The sequence below is a fragment of the Dioscorea cayenensis genome, chromosome 2, assembly GCF_009730915.1.
Source record: "Dioscorea cayenensis subsp. rotundata cultivar TDr96_F1 chromosome 2, TDr96_F1_v2_PseudoChromosome.rev07_lg8_w22 25.fasta, whole genome shotgun sequence".
NCBI lineage: Eukaryota > Viridiplantae > Streptophyta > Magnoliopsida > Dioscoreales > Dioscoreaceae > Dioscorea > Dioscorea cayenensis.
Genome location: NC_052472.1, coordinates 16406831 through 16427401, shown reverse-complemented (window position 1 = coordinate 16427401; position 20571 = coordinate 16406831). Strand labels below are relative to the sequence as shown.

Here is a 20571-nt window from a genome sequence, read left to right as displayed (position 1 = left end):
ATGTCTTTAATTGAGTTCCAATGTTGAAGGCTTGTTGAATGATTTCTCCCTTAGAGTGACACTAGGGTTGAGAGTCTTTTTTGGTGGCCTTTGTGGATGAGTGACACACCATGAGGGTTAGACAATGCTAGATTGGAGAGGGTTGAGATGGTGAGTTGAGAGATAGCAGAGCGTCCCCTTTCCCCTCCGGTGTGATTTATCCTACCTCTATGTTCCTAGAGTTCTTTGCGGTCACAATAGAGTGAAGTTCTAAGAGAGGAACTCCGCTAGGGCTTAGTTGCGCGAGCAACAGAGTGAAGCATTGAAAAAATTCTTAGTATCTGGGGCTTAATCATGACTAGGGGTCTCTCGCCTGGACCAAAGGGTTAGATCTATATATAGGAATAGGGTTTGTCACTTGGAATCCCTAGAGCTTCTTGCAACTGTACACAGTGTTAGGTGCTGAGACTGAGTGATTTCTCCATCGGGGCATAGTTTAGAGTTAGTCATGGTTGACCTTAGGTTTGGGACCGTGTATTTTAGGATTTCCATGACTCATTAAGCATTAGTTAGAAGACATAATAGTTGGTCTTGCACTTGAAGCAATAACCCTAGGGGGAGCAATGTCCGAGTGCCCCACTTTCTATCGATTGCATTGCCCCTCTCTCTTTATCGTGCTTCTCTTTCTTATTTCTTTTAGTTCTTTTTATAACGATTTTATTCACACTACCATTGATTCATTTTCATCATAGTTAGATAGCAATTGTTGTGTTTCTACTTACTATTCCTTATGGATACGATACCCACTCACCTGGGATTTATTACTTCGATAATCCCGTGCACTTGCGGGTCACATGCAAGGGGTGTTGTCACTATTTCATTTTCATTGTTTGATTGAGATCGAGGGATTCATCGCGTGAGATCACCCATAGATGAAGAGAAATAAGAGTGTGCACTAGAGATAGGCCACTTGTGATTTTTCCAATTAGAGTCAAGTAGCAAGAGCTCTGATTTCTAATTATTGGTTTCCTAAAGCTATTTCCAATCATGTGAAAGTAGGATTAGAAGAGATTCATTCTTATTGTAACACAGGATTAGATATTGGGGCGACTCGAGAGAGCACCCGATATATTTTTGAAATCCCTTGGTCCAACAATAATAGGGTTTAATCTTCATTAATTATAATTACCTAAATTCTTAATTCCCAAATGAAGTCTTATCTGGGCACCTTCTTCTCTCATTGGTAATTAATTTGCTTCTTAGACCCTTGACCTTAGTTCCTTTCATTCTTGACCTTTAGTTTACTTATCTTGATATATTGATTGCTAGCTAGATAGAATGGTCAGAGTTAGTACTAGCAGTACTTAGTCCCTGTGGATTTGACACTCTTCTCACCTACACTATTACTTGATGATCCATACACTTGCGAAGTAGTATGCACATCACTCGATTACACACCCTATCAACATACTACAATCAAAGCAAGGAAGTGATAAGTGCCTAAACATATTTATATTCTTATATATTTTGTATACACTAATCATGTGATTTGATAGAATTGATGCCCATTTTATGCTTACGTTTGTATTATTTGCTTTGTAGTGCATGAAGAAGCCATCGGGAACTTGAGGACAACATTTGGGTGAAGAAAGAAGCACCTGTAAGAAATTTGGAGGTGCAATACTGTAAGGAAACTGCAAGGAAAATTAGAGAATTCCCAGCCATATGCCAATCAACCCCTTGTGACCTATTAGGCACAAACTAAACCCCGAAATGAACCAAATTGAGCTCCTTGCGGGCTCCTTGTGGCCCGTATGGCATGGGGGTTATAAAAGAGGAAAGTTAGGGCTAAAAAAGGGAGTTATTGGCCAATGAAGGAGGATAAAACTTACACCAATAGCATGATTTAGAGGCAAGTTCTTGGGTTCTTAGGGCTCAAGGGACTTACAACATCGAGGGGAAGCATCATTTGGAAGATCCTTTGCCGGAACCATGCCAACAACCCTCGGAGGCTTGGACATGGTCAATGATAGATTAAAGGTTCAAGAGAAGGATCCTTCCTCCTCGTCATCATCATCATTCACAAGGGAGTTTTATTACGGTTATTTGTGTTGTTTTATGCCCATTTGTTGTAACTTGATGGCACACCAAACCCCCAAGCGCATCGGATGTAGGTGAACCTTGGCGGGAGAGAGGGGGAGGGAAAAATCATGTATCTTGGATGATTGATTCTTATTTAATGCATTTGGTTGGTTTGTGATTTAATCTATCTTTCTTTGATGCCTTGAATTACATATGGAGATCTCTGTAATTTTGTATGAGTGGTACTTGTCGATGCGGGATGCTTATTTATGCTAGATCTAGATTAGATTAGAAGGGATTCCATTGTACAGACATGCCGAAGGATTCAGGTGTTGGTAAGCCTCTGACTTTTAGGTGTAAACCTAGAGTTAGGTTCATACCTAGCTAGAGACTTCCATAAGTGTAGTGCAATTGTACGAGGAGTTGATCCGGAAGAGATTTTGATTAACACTCGTATAGGATTAGGGATTAATCACCAAGGGATTTGGGGTTAATCTAATTAAGAAGCTCTCAGTCCAAACTTTCAACCTTTTTAGTATCTTCCTACTGACATGACTAACCCCCTCCCCCCACAAAGGGGATCCACATCCGTTACCTCTTACTCCCATTAATTTTCTACCATCATCTCCGTATAAGCCACTGGTTTTCATTTATTGTTTTCTTTAGTCAGTAGATAATCACCTCTCAAACTATTTGTTAGGTTAGAAAATAAGCAATAAAGGAGTAATAATAGCTTCTTGGCCTCATTGAATATGATCCCGAATAGTTGAGGAAGAAATCATCAAGTTTTTGGCATTGTTTCTCTAGAGCAACAAGAAATACTAGGAAACTTCTAGCCTATTGCTCTAATCATTTTATTTATTTTATTTTTCTTTTCTCTCAATCTTAATTCTCTTTTATTATATTGATTTTGCAAAGAAACGTCTACGACCCATGCAAATTCATCGAGCTTGGTTGAATAGGATAGTGAAATTGAAAGAACTTTACACCAGAGATTGAAAGAATATGGTGAATGTTCAATTGAGCAAGAGGTTGAAATTGAGGATAGAGAGTCACCAGTAATGGCTGAGCCAAGAAAAACACTGTCAGAATATAAAAGGACACATTTCACGGGTAATGAATTCAGTGTCCAAGCTCCTACCATTGCAATGATTAATTTTGAGATTAAAGCAAGCACAATTAGGATGGTCCAAAATTCTATTCAGTTTGATGTTCTTACACACAAAGACCCTCATGCTTATCTCTCACCCTTCCTTCATATTTGTTCTACTTTCGAGATCAATGGAGTGTCAGATGATGCAATTCGGTTGTGACTATTCCCATTCAGTTTGAGAGATGGAGCATACCATTGGCTCACATCCTTGTCTCTAGGGTTAATTAAAACTTGGAAGGATTTGGTGGAGAAATTTCTTGGAAGGTACGTCCCACCAAGCAAAGCGGCCAAGTTGAGACAAGAGATTTTAGCATTTAAAAAAGGTGAATCCAAAACATTGTTTGAGGCATATTAGAGATTTAAAGACCTTCTTAGAAGATGTCCTTATCTTGGATTTACTTCGTGGATGTGTGTACAAATACTTTACAATGAGTTGAACTGCCAAACTAGTCACCTTATTGTTGCCAGGGTTGGTGGATCTCTTACCAATAAATATCTTGATGAAGCTGGATAACTTTTTAAATCCATGGCTAGCATTAAATCACATTGGTTCTCCAGAGGTGGTCAACAAAAAAGCGCCGGGATATATGAAATCAATAATGACATCACCCTATCCACAAAAGTAGTTGCGTTGACATGGAAATTGGATCTCCATATGGGTAGTAGCTCAAACTCGGGGATAATGATGAGTTGCAACACTTATGGAGGAGGGCATGGGGCTGAAGAATGGTGAATTCCAAGTTCCTCCATTGAAACAAAGGAAATCCGTACAGTGCCACCTATAACCTGGGGTGGAGGAGCCACCCAAACTTCTCCTAGAACCAAGGGCAACAACAACAAAGGCCACCACAACCTCAAGGTTCCTAATATCAACCCCACAGTAACAAGAGAAGAAATTTTCTACTGAAGATGTGTTGGCTAGATTCATGGTAAGCACTGAGGCTCAATTTCAGAATGACAATAACTAGTTTAGTAACATCAACAACCATTTTGGTAGCATCAACACCCAGTTCAGTGACATTGGTACCACAGTAAGTAACATCCAAGCATTGATTCAAGCACTTGAGAATCAAGTGGGACAATTTGCTAAGGCAAATTCTGAGCACCACCTAGGTAGTCTACCTAGTAACACTAAGGAAAACCCAAGGGAGAATTTGAAATCCATCACTCTCAGGAGTGGAAAGCAAGTTGAGACAAGGCCGACGAAGGACCAAGTGTCAAGGAAAGTAGGGTAGCCGTTGAGGAAGACCCTAGGGCAGCTGAACCAATAGTTGAGGAAAGCAAAGGGAAGAGAAATGAAGAACACCACCACAAGCACCATCAAGGGTATCCTAGTACAAGTCTTCAATCCCATATCCAACAAGGTTGAAACAAGACAAGAAGGATGTCCAATTCAGAAAATTCATCAACATATTTGATAAGTGCTTGTTTATTAGCAATACGAAGTATTCTTTTCTTGCATTGAGTATTACTTTTCTTAAATTTTATCGCTTATGCATGTGTATTGCTGTTCTTTTGTGCATATAGGGTTGTGGAGACAAGCATAGAAGAAAGGAACCAAAAGTAGATCATTGATGCATTTTGTTGATGAAATCTTGAAGTGAACAAACGAAAAGATACAAGTTATGCTCAAAGACATGTGAGTGTGTGCCAACCTCCATTGGGCTCAAGAGAATACATAGTTTGGAGGGGCACAAAGGCAGTCATACTCATGTGTTCCGACTTGTACAACACTAGCAAGATCTTCGTCAAATATAATTTTATTGAAGACGCAACGTGATTTAGTACATTGATGTGTGCCCATTCATGTGGCCTCGATGAAAAGTGTGGATTCGGGAGTATTTTAGCGAAGTACTGTAGCAGTTTACTGTAATAAATCACTATAGAAAAATCACTGTAGAAGTTACCATTCACAATTCGCAGAAAACTGATTCCTGGAGATTCACACGTGCGTGTGAAAATTCCACACGCCCATGTGGATGCCCGATTCCAACCTATTTAAGTCGTGATTTATCGCCATTTAGAGGATCTTTTCTCAATCCTTTTCTCATCTTTTCCCCAACTTTGGAGGCACTCGCGGGTAGAGTTTGGAGAGGCCTTGGCAAGGTTTTTGGAGTGGTTCTACAGCCTTAAACACCGTCTTCTTTCAGAAGATAGTTATTGGGGGAGCTTTCATCGGTGTCGATTCGGCGAGGTGTGCCCTAGGCTTGATGAGGAAACCTTTGGAGAAGACGAGACTACTCCACAAGACCATCGATACGGATTACAAGAGGGTTTTAATTATGGATTGCATGCTTTTACATTCGATTTCATTACTGATTGTATCTTGTTTCATGGAGAGCTAAGCCCCTAGTGGGTGCTTGGACTTGTAAACCCTAGGATGATAGGTGTTTCATTGACCTTTTATTATGTTTCTTTAATTGATGTTTTTAATTGAGTTCCAATCTTGAATGCTTGTTGAGTTGATTTTGCCTTAGAGTGATACTAGGGTTGAGAATCTATCTTGGTAGTCTTTGTGGATGAGTGACACACCATGAGGGTTAAACAAAGCAAGGTTGGAGAGGGTCGAGAGGGTGAGTCGAGAGGTAACGGAACGTCCACTTTCCCTTCCGATGTGATTAATCCTACCTCCACATTCAAAGAGTTCTTTGTGGTTACAATAGAGTGAAGTGCTAAGAGAGGAACTCCATTGGGGCTTAGTTGCGCAAGCAACAGAGTGAAGCATTGAGGTAATCCTTAGTGCTGGGGCTTAATTGTAACTAGGGTTCTTTCGCCTAGACCAAAGTGGTAGATCTATATTAGGGAATAGGGTTTATCACTTAGAGTCCCCAGAGTTTCTTGCAACCCCACACAGTGTGAGGTGTCGAGAGTACTCCTTTCCACAGGGGCATAGTATAGGGTTAGTCACGGTTGACCTTAATTTTGGGACCGTGTGTTATAGGATTTCCATGACTCATTAAACATCAGTTAAGAGACATAATGATTGGTCTTGCACTTGAAATAATAGTTCTAGGGAGAGCTATGTCTAGGTGCCCCATTTTCTATTGATTGCCTCTCCTATTATTTTCTTGCGTCTCTTCCTTATTTTCTTTATTTTTCTTTGCATCGATATTGTTCACACCACTTTGAATCATCTTCACCATAGTTAAATAGCAATTCTTGTGTTTCTAATCACTATTCCCTGTAGATATGACTACCCACTCACCAGGGTACTTTATTACTTCGATAACCCGTGCACTTGTGGTTCACACGCGCGATGGGTGTGTTAATATTCAAGCAACTCAACAAAAACATCCCGATTGTTGAGGTATTAACATAAATGCCTAAATATGCGAAGTTCTTAAAAGACCTCCTCACCAATTAATGGAAGTTGAAGGAAGAAGACACAATTGCACTCATAGGAAACTACTCAGCCATCCTAGAAAAGAAGCTTCCATAGAAATTGAAAGATCCAGGGAGCTTTGTCATCCCGTGTTTGCTCAAAGGAGGAGTTCAAGAGAATGCTTTAGTGGATTCTGGGGCTAGCATTAATGTCATACCCAACACCATGTATTTGAAGCTTAGTTTGGAAGGCTTGAGACCCATGAGGATTACTCTCCAATTGACTGATAGATAGATGAGAAAGCCTCATGGGATCATGGAAGATGTGATTATCCGAGTGGACAAATTTGTGTTCCCTATAGATTAATGGATATAGATGAAGATGTGGAGACACCATTGATCCTTGGTCAACCATTCCTTAGTATGTCAGGAGCTCTCATCAACTTGAAAGGAGGAAAGTTAACTTTGAGAGTTGGAGAGGAAGAAGTAGTGTACACATTACTGGCTGCTACGAAGTACTCCTTAGACCATGATGACACACTTTACTTCATTGATGAAACTAATCTATTGATTTCTAATTGTGTGCAGGAAGTGCTATCATTGAATCCCTTGAATGAGTATTTGGAGGATCAAGAAATTGAGGAGCTACAAAGATCTCACACCACAGACTCAACAACTAAAGCAACCAAAGGCAAAGGTGACATGTACCAATGCCAAGGAAAAAAGAAGCCAAGGAAAAAAGAAGAAAAAAAGAAGTCGTGTTGAAGAAAATATGGAATGAATTCTGTGGAAAGAAGATGAAAGGTATCAACCCTTCACAATTTCAAGGGAGTAAGGTAAACCTCTCACTTCTCCCTAATCAAGATAAATTCAAAGTCCACTCTTTATTTTCGTTGAATATTCCAGGTGGAAATGCTTCAAGGACAACTGGGTGTAATTTCCAACTCTTTGAACCCCCTTGAGGTAAGAAAAAGGTACGTTAGGCTCGTGACATTAAATAAGAGCTTCTTGGGAGCAACCCAAGCACTTGGGGGTTTGATTTTTTTTTTTTCATATTCCTGCATTAGTTTTCTTCATTCTCATCATTGTTTTTCGTATTAATTGTTTGTGTGAATAAATCCATGCTTGTTTTGTTTGCCATAAGTTGATCTTCATTTTGGTGTTGTTTGGTTTTGATTTTTATTGAAAATCAGGGACTCCGTTCATAGTTTAGATCAAAGCTTAAAAGAGAATTTTTATTAAAAAAAGGTTTGTAGGTCCATACAGGCATCGTATGGAGGTCCATTGGCATGGCTAGGGGGCCATGCGGGCAGCTTGTGGCCCATAAGTTGCCCGCATGAAAAATGGGGGAATTCTTTGCCAAGTGCCAATCGGGTGGCTTGCGGCCTGCAAGCCCCTCGATCGGCACCTGGCCATGAGCCCTTGTGAGGTGGCCCGCAAGGTGCTGGCAGCCTGGTTAAAGGGAGTTTGACCCCCTTTTTCACTCTCTCACTTCTCTCTCTTGTTTACATTGTTCTTCCATCTTCTCTCCCATTTTCTCCACCTTTTTCTCCTCATTTTCTCCAAGTTTTTAGCTCAAATCTCCTTCTCTACACCTCGTTTATTCAATCTATTGGCTTATTTCAAGTTCCACCATAATTTTCACCGGTTTTTCATCCATAATACTTTTGGAAACCATAACTTTGGGGTGGAGATTTTCTTTGCATTGTGGGTCGATTTCTTGGTTTTCCTTGCTCTCTAGCTTGTATTTTGATGAATGAATGTTGTGAATGCAATTTTTCTTGAATTTTTGTACAAATGTTTTACTGACAAAAATGGGGGAAACTCTTGCAAATTTTTTTTTTTGGGTTTGTGGGTTCCTTGTGGCCCGAAGCCACCCATTTGGCCCATTTTGGTTCTTTTAAGGCTTTTATTTATCTTATAATGAGTTATCTTTGATTTCTTTCAGCTTGATTGGGTTTTCTTTTATTGTAGGAATGCCGAATGTCAAGAGACTGGCATTTAAGCGCCGACGAAAGGAATGGGCATCCCCTGAAGAGCTAAAGTTGGAACAAGAACGACAGAAAGAAAGTTATGAATCATTTAAGATCAAACCATTTGGTACAACTCGGAGCATTGATTGGGATGTCTTGAAAACTTTTAGATTGGTCAGGGATATTTGAAGGATGATCACACATGGAGGTTGGGATCAAGTTTTCATGGTGGATGAGCCGACATATCGCCAACTCACATTGGAGATATTGAGCACTTTTGAGGTCAATTAGGCCTTGATCAATATTTGACACCCAGTGGCTATCCGATTCTAGGTATTTGGATAGACCCACCAACTCATTCATATATAGTTGACAGTATTTATGGGATTTTGTGATGAGGAGTTCATAGGAATCTTGGATTATATGCAGTTGACTATAGATTTCCCATCATACACACCCCATCTGGATTTTGGACCACCATTACTCTCAGTGATAGAGAGGAATCTAGAAAGGTGAATCGTCTAAAGGACCTAGCTCACCGATACATTCACACACTTCTCAGGCGCATCATAGGGGGTAGGAGAGATAGTATAGGGGTGGTAACACGCTGAGACTTATACATGATGTAAAGCCTTATTGAGCGGTATCCCATCCATCTTGGGTATCTCCTAGCGGACCTTATTGCAAACCACGGATAGTTTTCCCGCCTTAGAGGCATTTTTATTGGACCGTATATCATGAGGTTGATTCGAGGCATGGGATTGATCGAGCGAAGACGCGGGATGATTGTTGTAGGGGGTACCACACCCCTCTCACTTGTGACATTGCGCTCGATAGGCCTAGTAGAGCTCAGGAATGGTGCATATATACTCATCCGATATTTAGCTATTGGAGAGCACACTTATGATCAGATGAAGGATATAGAGTCTGAGTCAGAGGACATTTGATATGAGCTGTGTGAGATCAGGGGACAATAGTATTAGATTTTAGAGGGATGGCATCAACTTTAAGAGGATTTCCTCTAGTTTACCCTTTGTTATCGAGGTTCATCTTCGTCCACACCACCACAACCTCTTGCGCCATTGCACTGATAGCACTGACAACACCTAGAGATGATCAAATAGACCTTTGAGCATGGATACTGTACCTTATTATTGTAGTTTTTGTTTACAATCCAGCATGTGTGTGCATTTATGTACTGTTTTAGTTAACAAGGGTTCATACCCTGGTAAACTCTATCATTTCAGTTTTTGGTTGTATTTTTTGTGTGTTTACTCTTTGTTTTCTCTTTTAAATTTTTTTTTGAGGAATGATGATGATCCCTTTTTGACTGAAAGGGCACCATGGGAATTAGGTGAGCCCCTCCACTTTCATTTGGAGACCGGACCAGATTTGGGGAACTCGCCGTACCTCGTGTTTATGTCATCACACGCCAATCACAAAAGATGAATCGAGGAAGTTCATTTTCATCCTCCCTTATTGTTTGATTGTTTATTTGATCATTTTTTGCATGATTAATGCACATTGAAAACAATGTACAATGATACACCCCTTGCATATGTCCGCAAGTACACGGATCATTCAAGTAATAAAGTGTACCCAACGGGTCGAGTAGTCTAATACACAGGGAACATGAGTACTATTAGTAACTGTAACCTCACTATCTAGCACAATCAATGATATGAGTATGGAAGTGATCAATTTCACAAAAAAGTAAACAAGGAAAAGAGAAGCAGACAAATAAAGAAATTAGAGGAATTAATCAAGATAGATGGGGTACCTAGATAATGCTCCTCCTAGGATTATTAAGTGATGGAAATCCAAAAGCACACCAGTCCCAAACCTAAGGTCAATCGGTGACTAGACCCCTACGAGGTCCCTGCGGAGATTTCTCGCAGCACCTCACACTACATATGACTACTTGGAGGTCTAAAGATTCCAAATGGTAAACCCAAATTTCTAAATGTAGATCTAACCCTTTGGCCTAGGTGAAATATCCCATAATCCTATACGAGGTCCCGTACGGAGAATTCTCTCAATGCCTCACACCATATATGATTGCTAAGAGTTTTTGGAATATGGAGGTAGAGTAAACCAAACTGAAGGGGAAAGGTGACGCTTCGCTACCCCTCAACTCACTCTATAAACCCATCTTTAACCTTGGTAGATCTAATCCTAGTGGTGATGGTCACTCGGTCACTAAGATGATTAGGTGCAACACTCAATCCTAGTGTCAATTGACGGACACGCTATGGGTGTGTAAATTATGCAAATATATAAGCATGCAAGTATGCAATTAATACTACAATTGGTCCTGTATACCACAAGTATATAGGCCGTCAAGTAATACCTTATGGGTGAACACGATCGTCATATTTCCCAAGGAATGGAAGAGGCTCCTATTACTTCATTTTCACTTAATCAATAGCTTGATTGTTTATGCACTTTCTTTAGTATACTTGTACAATACTATTAAATAATACAGTTGAAAGATGACGTTTAGCACACTTAGAAGGGCTTGGAAGTATGTACTATAAGTATCTTGATTATTAATTATGATAGGTGTTAACTGTTAGTCATGTTCTAGGTTTGAATTTGGGGGAATTCGAAGGCCTACTATCCCCAATAAGCCATGTTAACTAGGTCAAAATCATTAGAAACTTAAGATAGAATCTCTTCCACCACAGCCTCCTATGTTTTGACTTAGTGTGGGAATCCCATGAGAAGAGACAAATCAGTCCCTAAGCCTAAGGGACAATCAATCCTTAACCTAGAAACCTAGCTATGCCTAACCTCTTAGAACATGCATAGATCTATAATGGGGTGGGTGTCATCAATATGGGGGCATATCCTCCTCATCCACATCAACATGTAAGAAACAATTAAGAACATGCAATATGATAAGAGTCTAATTGTATATGATGCACTCTCGCAAGTGTACGGGTCTCACACAAGTAATATAGTGGTACCCCGTGAAGGGTAAGGTTATCGAACCACAGGGGCTGGACTTAAAGTACTCACTTTTCTTCCGATGTCTAGTTGAGTGACAATGCACGGGTTTGTCAAAGTAATAATACCCTGATGAGTGGGTAGTCATATCCTTAGGGAATAGTGATCAGAAACACAAAGATTGCTATTTAACTAGAATGAAGATGAATCGATAGTGGTGTGAACAAAGTCAATGAAAATGGTAATAAGGAAAGAAGAAGGAAGAGAGACACTATAAAAAATAAGAGGAAAGGCAATCAATAGAAAGTGGGGCACCCGGACATTGCTCCCCCTAGGACTATTGCTTTAAGTGCAAAACCAACTATTATGTCTCCTAACTAATGCTTAATGAGTCATAGAAATCCTAAAATACACGGTCCCAAACCTAAGGTCAACTGTGACTAACCGTACACTATGCCCCGGTAGAGAAATCGCTCAGTCTCAACACCTCAGACTGTGTATAGTTGCTTAAAGCTCTAGGGACTCCAAGTGATAAATCCTATTCCCTAACATAGATCTAACCCTTTGGTCCAGGCGAAAGACCCCTTGTCACAATTAAGCCCCAACACTAAGAATTACTTCAACGCTTCACTCTGTTGCTTGTGCAACTAAGACCTAGAGGAGTTTCTCTCTTAGTACTTCACTCTATTGTGACCGCAAAGAACTCTTAGAACAAGGAGGTAGGATAAATCACACCGAAGAGGAAATGGGACGTTCTGCTACCTCTCGACTCACCCTCTCGACCTTCTCCAATCTTGCTTTGTCTAACCCTCATGGTGTGTCACTCACTCACAAGGATTACCAATGTAGGCTCTCAACCCTAGTGTCACTCTAAGGGAAAACCCATTTTCAACAAGCATTCAAGATTGGAACTCAATTAAAGACATCAATTAAAGAAACATAATAGAAAGGTCAAAGAAACAATACCATCTTAGGGTTTACAAGTCCAAGTACCCACTAGGGGTTTAGCTCTCCATGGAGTAAGATACAATCAATAATGAAATAAAAAAACAGAACATGCAATCCATAAGTAAAACCCCCTTGATATCCGTGTTGATGGTCTTGTGGAGTGGCCGCGTCTTTTCCCAATGCTTCCTCTTCAAGCCTAGGACACACCTCACCGAATCGATGCTGATGAAAGCTCCCCCAATAACTCTCTTCTGAAGGAACGCGGTGTTGAAAGCCGTAGAACTACTCCAAAAGCCTTGCCAAAGACCCCTCTAAACTCTAGCCGTAAGCGCCTCCAAAGATGGTGAAGAGATGGGCAAAAGATGGGATAAAAGATTCTCCAAACGGGCTGAAATAGCGACTTAAATAAAGCTGGAATCGGGCATCCACACGGGTGTGTGGAATTTCCACACACTCGTGTGAATCTGCAGTGGTTTGCTATAGTGCCTGCTACAGTACTCCGCCAAAATACTCCCAAATTCACACTTTTCATTGAGGCTACATGAATAGACACACATTTATGAGGTAGATCGCGTTGCTTCTTCAACAAAATCACATTTGATGACAATCTTGCTAGCATTACACAAGTCGAAACACATGAGTGAGACTGCCTTTGTGCCCCTCAAATTTGCATGTTCACTCGAACACAACAGAGGTTGGCACACACTGATATGTTTTTCAGCACAACTTGTGTGTTCACATTTGTCCACTCCAAGATTTCATCAACAAAGGGCATTCATGATCTACTTTGGCCTTCTTTTTTCCATACTTGTCTCTACAACCCTACATGCACAAAAGTAAGATAAATACACATGTATGAGGGATAAAATATGAGAAAAGTAATGCTCATTGTAAGAAAAAGAATACTTCGTATTACTAATACACAAGCACTTATCATTGAGCAAGAATTGGGTTGGTTTTAAGAATAAAAATATACAAATAAAGGAAAGAATAGATGAAGATAAAAGATGGATTAGGAACGAGATTTTCAACAACAAAACGAGCAATGCCCCGGGATGATTCCTATTAGCTATAGCACGCTGACTTGCTTCTAAAGCCTACCAGGTACATTCTTAAGTTCAAGTATGTGCTCACAAGCAATGTTGCATCTATAGTTCTCATGTACATCAAGTTTTGCCAAGATAACTATGCATTTCAAATACATCAAGTTTTGTAATCACATAAGCAATCACAACTATGGTTATCCATACACCGAGTTTTACCAAAGCAACTGTGCAAATCCAACACATCAAGTTATGCAACACAGGTTTAAATACATGAATCTAAAAGAACTTCGTACACATTAAAAGCAAGTAGTCAAAGCATACAAAGTGTCATAGTTCACGTCATGGGGTACCGTGGATGGTTAGCCTCTCATGGATGGGTACAACAAGGAAGAGAAAGAGAAAAAGCTAAAGGAAGAAGACATGACTCCCTCCTTCTCAAGATGATCTTCCTAGTCAACCTCTGATATGCTAACTCCACTTCCCTTATGCCTCCAACTCATTATTGATCCCATTAGAAGGTGTGGTGAAGCCTAATCTTCGCTCTCATCAAAGTCCTCCCGGTGGAGAGAAGAGTCCCCGAACAAAGATGATAGTGAAACCATAGAATTTGGAGTAAAAAAGAATGATTTTGGGCTCGACACGGGCTAAGCACGATCATGCTTAGACCGTGTTTTCTCGGTTAGGGTTTTGAGTGAATCTGCTAAATGCTTGCTTGGGTTTTCTAGTGGGAGGGAGCACGGTCGTGCTCTGCCCATGCTTCACTTGAGCGCGATCGTGCTAGAAGCAAGCAAAACGTGTTTCTCCTATTGAGCAGAAAATACTGATAAGTGCTTATGTATTAGTAATACGAAGTATTCTTTTCTTATGATGAGCATTACTTTTATCATATTTTAGCGCTAGTATATGTGTATTTGTGTTCTTTTGTGCAAATAGGGTTGTGGAGACAAATTAGAGAAGAAAAAAGCAAAAGTAGATTGCGAGTGCACATTGGTTGATGAAATCTTGGAGTGAAACAAACGTGAAGACACAAGTTGTGCTCAAACACATGTGAGTGTGTGCCAACCTCCGTTATGATCAAGGAAATATGCAATTTGGAGGGGAACAAAGGTAGTCACACTCATGTGTTCCGACTTGTGCAAAGCTAGCAAGATTATCATGAAATGTGTTTTCATGTGAAGAAGAGACGTGATCTACAGCATGGACATGTACCCGTTTATGTTGCCTCGATGAAAAGTGTGGATTCGGGAGTGTTTTAAGCGGGGGTACTGTAGTAGGTTACTATAGCAAATAAATTGTAGTAATTTCAGCGTAGTAGTTACTATTCACAGACCACTGAAAAACCATTTTCCTGTAGATTCACACGACCGTGTGGAAATTCCACATGCCTGTGTGGATTCCCGATTCCAGCCCGATTTCAGGAATCCTCTTTTCCATCCTTTCTCCATCTTTTCCCCAACTTTGGAGGTGCCTACGGCTAGGGTTTAGAGAGGCTTTGGCAAGGTTTTTGGAGTGGTTCTACGGCCTTTGACACCATGTTCCATCGGAAGATAGTTATTGGGGGAGCTTCGACACCGAGATGTACCCTAGGCTTGACAGGGGGACCTTTGAAGAGGCCGAGGCTACTCCACAAGACCATCGACACGAATACCTGGGGGTTTTATTCATAGATTGCATCTCTTTACTTTTAACTTCATTGTTGATTGTATTTTGCTCCATGGAGAGCTAAACCCTTAGTAGGTGCTTGGACTTGTAAACCCTAAGATGATATTGTTTCTTTGACCTTTTATTATACTTTCCATAATTGATGTTTTTAGTTGAGTTCCAATCTTGAATGGTTGTTGTATTGATTTTCCCTTAGAGTGACACTAGGGTTGAGAATCCATCTTGGTAATCCTTGTGGATGAGTGACACACTATGAGGGTTAGACAATACTAGATTGGAGAGGGTTGAAAGAATGAGTCGAGAGGTAGCGGAGTGTCCCCTTTCTCCTCCGGTGTGATTTATCCTACCTCCACGTTCCAAGAGTTCTTTGCGGTCATAATAGACTGAAGTGCTAAGAGACAAACTCCACTGGGGCTTAGTTGCATGAGCAACTGAGTGAAGCGTTGAAGTAATCCTTAGTATCCCGGGATTAATTGTGATTAGGGGTCTTTCGCCTATACCAAAGGGTTAGATCTATATTAGGGAATAGGGTTTATCAATTGGAATCCTTAGAGCTTAAAGCAACCTAGCACAGTGTGAGGTGTCGAGACTGAGAGATTTCTCCATCGGGACATAGTGTAGTGTGAGTCACGGTTGACCTTAAGTTTTGGGATCGTGTGTTTAAGGATCTCCACGACTCATTAGACATCAGTTAGGAAGTAAAATGATTGGTCTTGCACTTGAAACAATAGTCCTATGGTGAGCAATGTCCGGGTGCCCTATTTATCGTCGATTGCCTCTCCTTCCTTTTACTTGCACTTCCTTCTTATTTTCTTCTTTTCATTTGTATTGATTTTGTTTTCGCATCACTATCAACATATTCTTATTCTAGTTAAATAGCAATCTTGGTGGTTCTGAGCACTATTCCCTATGGATTCGACTACCCACTCACCGGGTGGAGCACTTCGACAAACCCATGCACTTGCGGGTCGCACGCAAGGGGTGTGTCAGAAATACCTTAAGCCTGAAATCATTAGGGGGTGGAGCACACTCGTGCTATGACCATGTTTCAGTCTGAAAGCACCCCTACTTGAATTTTCACTGGCGATTCTTTAAGTAGAGATAATAAGTGGGACAGAGCATGATGGTGCTCTTCCCTGTTCAGCTTGAGCACTTAGTAAAAATCTTCATTCTCCACTTGTTTCGCTACAAAATTCACTCCTAATTACTTTGAGCCCTGGATTTCTGCATCAACAACAAATATACCCAAAATAGCACCAAATACAGATAAAGTTGTGCTAGAAGACAAGAAAATGAATGGATTAAGAGTAAGTAAAGCATGATATTAAATGAATTCATCAATATGTATTTACACATAGGTTTTATACATGCTTGCATGCTTTTTTGAATGAATCGATGCCCTTGTTACTCTTAAATTGGTTATATTTGTGTTACAGGCCTCAGGGAAGCCAAAATGGGCTTGAGAACATAATTAGGAAGAAATTAGCATAAAACAAATCATGTTCTTGAAGCAAAACACTAAGGCAGGCACTAAAGCAAGGGAATCGGGGCTACAAGAAATTGGCTATAACCCTCATGGGCTCCATGCGGCCACATGAAACCCATGACCTTCGTTGGAGATTTCAAGACCATTTGTTGTAGGTGAATTACTTGTAGCAAAGAACTGTAGCTGATTAGTATAGCAAAGTATTGTAGCACCGACCTAGTTTCGCCGGCAGAAAACAGTGAGCCTCACAGGCTCCATGTGGCCTATATATGGCCGGTGAGGCTCGAGCGGAACTCTTTAAAAAGAAAGTTAAGGCTCAAAGCTTTGGATCTTTCTTCTCATACCCGAATAGCCCTAAGAGGAGACGACTTCACCAGGGCATTTAGAGGCCATTTTCCACGATTTAGAGAGGGGGAATCAAAGGGAGAATCATTTTTAGGCAAGATCTTCACCGATTTCACCTTTGGGAAGCTTGGAGATGACGAGGGAAGCTGTCCCCATTGCGGCGTCCGTGGAAGCCATCCGCGCCACTCCTTCTCCTCTTTTTGTTCCCATCATTTGAGGGAGTTTTATTATGTTTTTTTATAGTTGTTTCCATGATCCTCTCTTGTGTATTTGCTTGTATGGAGGGCTAGACCCCAAGGTAACCGAATGTCGGTGAACCTTGGTTGAACTTGTGTTGATGAATGCTTTAAGTTTTATAATGCATGTTGTTTTTCTTCATGGTTTAAGCTTTGTGATCTTTGATGTGTTGATTTGCATGAGAACTCTGTATTTAAACTTCTAGGTTGTACTTGGTGCGTGACCAACACCCTTGTACCAGACACATTTAGCTTAATGGGGATTCATGTATGAGTACAGCGTGACCATCGGGTACTTCATAGCCCTCCAACCATTAGGGCTGAACCTAGGTTGAGTATCGGCCCTAATCAAAGATTTCCCTGTGTGTATTGCAATCATAAGATGATTTGCCCGGAAGAGATTCTGAGCCAATACTCATATAGGATTAGGGATTACTGCCGTGACCATCGGGGTAATCTATTTTGGGATTTCTCTTGGCCTGAACTACCACTTTCTTAGCAACTCTAGCATTCTTCTAACCCTTAGGAACCCCAAAGGGATCCACATCCGTGACTATCCTCATCCCTTGATTTTCATCCTCTCACTTGGCGTGAAGACACTATTCACTTAGTTTTAATTTCATTAGTAGTGTTAATTCCCAAACTTGAGTTGATCGGTTAGACAACTAGTAAAGAGGAAGTAAGGGTAGCTCCTTGGGCCCAGGGAATATGACCTCTCGTGTTTGTACGAGAGGTATTACTTGACGACCCCATGCACTTGCGGGACGCTTATCACAATATTTATGAAAACTAGAACAATTTGTATTAATCAATCAAGATTCAAAAATAATAAGTGATTGACCTAGACATATAATTCTCCTTGAATTAGGTTTTTATGGTTCATAACAAACAAAGCATCAAATCACATAAAACCACAAGACCAAATAAAGAATAAATAAACATTCAATGTATTCCTAGACTAACTCCCTCCATTAGTTCTCCGAAGATAAGAATAAGAGAATCCCAAGGTTGTCCGATGATGTGTGTTACTCATGTCCCTCTGATGATGATCTTTGAAGATTCCTGGATACGCGATCTTCTCCAATAATGCTCATTGACGTACTCTTAAGAAATCCGCTAGAATCAGTTGGAATATAGAAGCAACTCCATCTCCCGCTGCTCAAATCTCCATAAATCTAGCTGGCCGAGCTTATTCTGTAAAAGAGTCTCCTTGAATTTAGAGAATATTGGGGTATTTATAGTAATCGGCTTTGCCACGGCCTCACCACTGGCGTTGTGATGCTTGTTGTGAGTAAGTTGTTGCTTGGGCTCCAAGTCACATCCTGGCACGGTCTTTAGGAATTATGTGCCTTGACAAAGACCATTATGGACTTTACAATGGCATGAGGCCGTTATGGCTTCTATGTTGCTACTAGTGAGCCATGCTACCACGGCTTGATCACGGTAGTGGTAAGTATAGACAACGGTCCTTGTGTGTTGCCATAACGCCCGTTGTGAGTCATAGTACAACCTAAATTTAGCAACTTGCTTCATTTTGCTTCAAAATGTCCTCGAATTAGCTTATTTCTTCCTAAAATAGAAATAAAGTTCATTGTGAATAAAAGAATGAAATTTCATACTAATGAGATGCTAAACAAGTCCAATTTCATTCTAAATGTAGTGTAAATGATATAGAAATTATGATCAGAATGCTTCCACTATGGGGATGTTTATATAAAATTGCTTGAAGATAGTCATGAATTTCTTAAGCTGCACATCCTCTTTATCGGCTTTCTGTTTGGAAGGGTAAGGAACTTGGGTTTTGTACTCTTGGACTATGGGTTGAGCTAGTGATGACACTTTTGGTTCTTCCTCAACTGCTTCTGCTTCATCCTCCATGGATTCTTGTAAAGTATTAGGGAGCTCCTGTACGGTTGCCCTCTTTATCATGACACTTGGACCCTGTGCGGTCCTTGCCTCGATGGTCTTACCACAGCGGAGTGAGATAGTTTTAAGTTGCTCCCTTGGGTTTACTTTAGTGTTGCTGGGGAGGCTTCCTTGGGGTCTCTCAGTACTAGCTCTTGCCAATTGTCAAACTTGATTCTCTAAGTTCTTGATTGATGCTTGAACGTTCCGTAATGTTATACCAAACTAGTCCATTCCCGCATCATTACTAGTCATATACTTGTCCAAAACATCTTCTGTGGAGATTTTCCTTTCAGGCTGTAGCTGTTGGGACTAGTACTGGTAGTTTTGTTGCTAAGGAGGCCTCTGCTGCTGACCTTGACTATAGGCGAAGTTAGGATGGCTCCTCCATTCCTGGTTGTAGGTACTACTATACGGGTTATTTTGGTTCCTCTGACCTCCTCCGATATAATCAACTTGCTCCATATAAGCTACTACTAAACTTATGATCGAGCACTGAGATCTCCATGCCTTCCTCCATAAGTTTCACAAAATAAAATGACCCTGGAATTCACATTGGCACCTTGACCATTGCTCAAGAGTAGATCCAACTTTTATGTGAGCACATCTACTTTCGCCGCCAAGGAGGTATCTGCGCCTATCTCATATAACCCGACCACCTTTTGTTGTCTCCCTCTTGAACTCCAGTGTGATTTATTGTTTGCCATGTCTTCAAATAACTATTTTGTTTCTTCAGGATATTTGTTACTCAGGGATCCTCCCACTGCGGCATTAATGATCTGCCTAGTCTGGTAGTTTAGTCCATTGTATAGAATTTACAATCTTATCCATGAACTGAATCCATGATGTAGGCATTGCCTAAGAAGGTCCTTGAATTGTTCATGTGCCTCAAATAGTTTATTTTGATTCTCCTTGCTTAAATGATGAGATCTCTTGCTTGATCTTCACTACCTTGCTTGGTGGAAGTATCGTCCAATGAATTTTCCACCAAGTTGTTCCATGTCTTGATTGAGCCCAGTGCTATGGGAAGTAAGCCACCGGTATACCGAACCTCTGAAGCTGAAAGGAAAGAGTCACAATCTGATCACGTCATCTGTCATTGTGCTCATCTTAAATGTCAAACAGATCTGCAAAAATTTTGAGAGATGGGGATTTTGGGTCTTCATCCGCTAGGTCATCAAACTGACAGGAGTTCTGAATCATCCCAATAGTAGTAGCTTTAATTTTGAAGTTGTTAACTACTACTACTTGGCCTCTCATAAACTATGGCCTCTCATACTGAATTCTATTTGAAGTAGTAGCATACTGAATTCTTCCTCTATAAACTATGGCCTCTCATACTCTAACAATGTTCTTCTTGGTTCAGCCATGGTTGCAGATTTTGCACTGTCACTATAGCTATCCGCTTCCACAACTGGCCTTTTCCAGAGTCTCCTCAATAATGTTAGAGCTCTATCTGGTTCACTACTTCTTTTTACTAAATCCA

At 40.6% G+C, this 20571-nt stretch overlaps 1 non-coding gene across 1 annotated transcript; it reads left to right on the top strand.

Moving 5' to 3' along the window:
- The first annotated feature begins 19922 nt into the window (after positions 1-19922).
- Positions 19923-20030, top strand: LOC120281790. Its single transcript, XR_005542800.1, has one exon. It is a non-coding gene; the product is annotated as a small nucleolar RNA R71 (small nucleolar RNA).
- Positions 20031-20571: the final 541 nt, after the last annotated feature.